The sequence below is a fragment of the Polypterus senegalus genome, chromosome 3, assembly GCF_016835505.1.
Source record: "Polypterus senegalus isolate Bchr_013 chromosome 3, ASM1683550v1, whole genome shotgun sequence".
NCBI classification, from domain to species: domain Eukaryota; kingdom Metazoa; phylum Chordata; class Cladistia; order Polypteriformes; family Polypteridae; genus Polypterus; species Polypterus senegalus.
In genome coordinates, this window is record NC_053156.1 from 23129759 (window position 1) to 23134632 (window position 4874).

General features: G+C 41.2%; 1 non-coding gene across 1 annotated transcript; it reads left to right on the plus strand.

Annotated features, from left to right (window-relative positions):
• The first annotated feature begins 2982 nt into the window (after window positions 1-2982).
• Window positions 2983-3116, plus strand: LOC120526971. Its single transcript, XR_005633253.1, has one exon. It is a non-coding gene; the product is annotated as a U8 small nucleolar RNA (small nucleolar RNA).
• The last annotated feature ends 1758 nt before the right edge of the window (window positions 3117-4874 follow it).

Here is a 4874-nt window from a genome sequence, read left to right on the forward strand (position 1 = left end):
AAAACGGATAACTCCGCTCTTACGTGCAAGTCTGCGTGGATATTATGAACTATCGTATTTGTTCAAGTTCTATTTAAATTTTAAATAGAAGGAATTTTTATTTAGTCGACAGAAATATCTTTGGTAGGAATGGTAAAACAGACAGGAATATTATTCCTGAATAAATCAACTCAAACCTTAAACAACTTATAATATTTTGCTCTCCATAAAAATATATCCTGTCTAAATTATACAAGTTAGAAATAAAGTAAACATTAAAAGAACAAACATTCAAATTTCTTTACTCTTATGTAATTTTATATATAAAAATAAACTTAGATTTTAAATATCCCAAAAGATTTTGCTCTCCATAAAAATATATCCTGTCAAAATTATACAAATTCAAATATGAACATGCTGCATAACAAAACCTGGAAATATAAATAAAATGTGTTCCTTTCAGCAATAACAAATCAAATCATTCAGTTGTCTTTGCTCATATGTCATTTTAGAGCTGGACGCCTGGCATCTTTTTGGCCACAAGTTCGTTTCTGTTTGGTGTGAGGTTCTGTGTTGTGGAGATTCTCAGGATGGATTGCAGGTGCTCATCAGTGAGGCGACTCCTGTGTGCTGTTTTGTTAGTCTTTATCACTGAGAAGAGCTTCTCACACAGATATGTGCTACCAAACATGCACAAGGTTCGAGCCGCATGTAGACGGACTTTTTGTTCTTCAAAGTCACCAAAGCGCCGTGCAAACTCAGTGCGCTCAGTTTATCAGCAAAGTGCGTATTTGGGAACACCGTAGTGACGACTTGGTTTAACATTACTTGGCAACAGGGAAAGTGGGGCAAGGTGCACTGGTGCATTTGTGTCTCCCATAAAAGCAGCTTCACTTGAAATCACTTTGTGATTGTGCACGGGTAAAACGTCCGCTGAAGTGTCAGATTCTTATTTAATTATTCTGCTTTCTGTATCTTCTGCATTGCATTCAGGTCTTTCAGGTTACCCTGATGTTTTGTCTCATAGTGCCGTCTTAGATTAAATTCTGTAATTACAGCCACATTAGCTCCACAAATGAGACACACGGGTTCAGTAAACATATACTCAGCCTCCCATCGGTTTTAAAGGCTCTATTTTCAGAATCAACTTTTCTCTTCAGCATCGTGTGAGCTAGCTTCGCAATAACTTGCAGCATCATAAGGTAGACTTGATTAACGCGGTAAGTGTTCGGCAAGGCAGCTGAAGCGCTGCATTATGGGATCTGTAGTTTATTGTGTTACCAGCGCTTCATATACCCGGGCTTTAATAACAATAATACAGTATATAAAATGATCTCGGGCGGATATAATTACACGCGGGCGGATGTGGCCCGCGGCCCTTGAGTTTGACACATATGGACTAAATAGAACTTGAAAAGATATATTTTTTCAAATGTGATCGCGCAATTCAGATAGAGTTGGCGCACTACAGCCTGCATGCCTCAATAAGTCATCCTCCCTGCCTTACTTTTTACCGTTCATCTAATGAATACACTGAGTATGGCTTTACCAAAACAATCATTGATGGCGAATAAAGTATCCATTATTCGAGTATGTAGATCGGGTTATATATATATACATATATATATATACCCGCGTATCGCAGCGGAGAAGTAGTGTGTTAAAAAAGCTAGAAAAAGAAAAGGGAACATTTTAAAAATAACGTAACATGACTGTCAATATACAGTATTTGTTTTGTGAGTGTTACTGAGTGTTGCTGTCATCAAGGATTTGATTATCATTATTTCTTTCAATCAGGTTCGTATTTGTAGGATGTGTTGTGTTCAAGTTACATTCCGTGTTTGTCAATCGTTGTAAAGATGACAGGTTTCATTCATCGATTCGTTTCTTACTGCATCAATAAACAGCTCGTCTTCTTCTTTATCTGAGACCTGACACACTGCATGCACGGGTTTTTTACACTGTCTTCCTTTAGCGGGACATTGACTTTTTCCACCGTGTGCTTTGTTTCCGCAGTAGCTGGATTTATGAATATGCTTATCAGATGCTTCATATTTTTGCTGCCTTTTCAATTGTGTAATTCGGTTTTTGTTCAGCGCTTTGGAACTGTTGCTTTTATCTGTGCACTGCGTCAGTTCACGTGAGCCACTCGGTGTACATGCATCGAAGGTTCCCAGCTGTGCTGGTGCCATCTCGTGCTATGTCCATGGCTGTATTTAATGTTACCTTAGTCCTGGCACTTAAAACTTTCTCTCGCAGTTTCACTGAGTTTGTGTCAAACACCACCCTGACCATCTCATCTTCCTCTCCATAAGCACAGTCCTTCACCCGTGAATATTTAGTGGGAGTTTGCTATTGGATTGCCGCTGACGGACGGCCTTATATGGGCAGGCACTAAATTACAAACGCCAGCGGCAGCCTGTCTATGAACTTAATTTAAAGTGTAGGTTTACATCGTGCTTTGTTTCCGAAGTAGCAGAACTCATGAATATGGTTGTATATGTCACTCGCTCGCTTCTTATTGTTTCGCTGCCTTCTCAATTATATAATGCATGTTTTCTTCAGCGCTTTTTTGAGCTCTTCCTGGTTTTCTATGTACTGCGTGATTACGTGGGAGGCGTGATGATGTCACACGAAACTCCGCCCCCACGGCGTTGAAGCTCATCTCCATTACAGTAAATGGAGAAAAACTGCTTCCAGTTATGACCATTACGCGTAGAATTTCGATATAAAACCTGCCCAACTTTTGTAAGGAAGCTGTAAGGAATGAACCTGCCAAATTTCAGCCTTCCACCCACACAGGAAGTTGGAGAATTAGTGATGAGTGAGTGAGTGAGTGAGTGAGTGAGTGAGTGAGTGAGTGAGTGAGTGAGGGCTTTGCCTTTTATTAGTATAGATACGGGTGGCTGCCCCAAACCTCTTTTTGTGTCAAGGTCTTTCATTTTATACTACCTTACAGAACAATGCTCAGGCATGAGCCATGAAATATCTGGATCTTGAGTTGAATTGATGAGGTAAATCCTCATCTGTTCTTCCAGAGATGGAAAAACAGAAAATGATGAGTGGGTGTATATGATTCTATGATTAGAATCGCCTGGATCTTGGGGAGATAACACCCTTGAGTAACCCATTCTGAAACAAAGACACCTTATAAAATGCATATTAGGGTGGTCCTCAAACCTATGCAAAGAGGTGATAGTCATAGAATCATTTCTCCAAAAGGCTTTTCTTGTCCATTAGGGATTGCTTGCTGACCTGTGAATGTTCTGCATGATTGTGAATCATTTAGGGGCCACTGAATTCTGAACATTATGTTTGTGTTGTCACTACATATGCACTCTTGCACAGGGTTCTTAATTGGTTACGGTCAGGTCAGGTCAGGTTGGGGAGAATGCACTGGTACAGCACGTTGCCACACCCACAATACGATGAAACAGCGTGCGATCCTGGTTGATAACTCCCCAGGCAGACACGTGGCACAGTTCTACTCTCCGGAAATGACCCTCTATCTGCTGCAGCCAGGTGTTACGTGGGTGTCTCCTTGGACTGGTCCAGCCACTCAGGACCTCAACAATGAGCATCCTGCAAGCCAGATCTCCCTCAGGTAATCGCGCCATGTGGCTGTAATGCTGTAACTGACGCTCCCTCACAATGCAGGTCATGTGGCACATTTGGGACTCCATGAGCAACACAAAGTCAAACCAGCGGGACCCAAGGATTCTCTGAAGAGACACAAGGAGTCCAGTCTTCATCTCAGGTCACTGGATAGTGTCCATGTCTCACAAACAGGAAGCACCACAGCTCTAAAGACTTGGACCTTCACCCTTTTCCATAGATATCAGAAGCCCCACACACCTCTTTCCAGTGACCTCATGACCCCCCATGCTCTCCCAACAAACCGTCTACTGATTTCATAGGAAGAGTCACCAGACACATGAATGTCACTGCCGAGGTAAGTAAATGAATTGGTTTAGTGAAGAGAAATTTAAAAAAGCAATGAAACAAAGATTCTAGTACTAATGTGGAATTCCCAGAATATTCTAGTAGTACTGTTAGTAGGAATTTCTATTTTAGCCCTTTTTGATGACAGAGTATCAGCAGAAACATAGGAAAGACATTGTAAAGCCTTCATTGGCCGGACATTCCTTGACGTCTTAAACTGGCAATTGAATCTGAACAGCTGAAGTTGGAGGAACTGATAACAGAAAGAACAACATCCTTCTTTAATGTCCTTACGGAAAAAGGTAAAGAAAGGATCTCAGTCATTTCTGAAGAAATTGCCAGAACAATGGACAGATAATCCAATATTGAGAGCTGTTGGCGCGCATGATGGTGGTGAACAATACAGCTGAAAGAGGGATAAGTCTCATCGAAAAGTTCATGTTGCTGCCTCCCATCCAGGTTTAATTTTGAGTGTGTTTTTTTTTTGCAACAAAAGCATCCCATGAAAGTGAAACCACTATTACTCCAGTCACAGCACATGGAATATACTGCCACCTGGTGACCGGTGACCCACATTGGTACCTCTTTTATAATACAGAGCCTGCTGCTCTCATGCCCTGTCATATACAGAAACAGAATATCAACCAAAAATCCAGAAAAAAACACCTTACGTTAAAGTTATACATTGATTTGTATGCCATTGAGTGAAGTACAGTAAGTATTTGATCTCCTACAACCCAGCCAGAATTCTGGCTCCCACAGATTGGCTGTGTGCCCATGTGGCACACAGATTACAATCAATCGATCAATCAATCAATTACAGATACTCCTGATCTCAACTCGTGATGTGTATTAAACACACCTGTCCACAGAATCAGTTTCTTCCATTCCAACCTCTCCACCACCATAGGCAACACCAAAGAGCTGTCAAAGGATGTCGGGGACATGGCCTG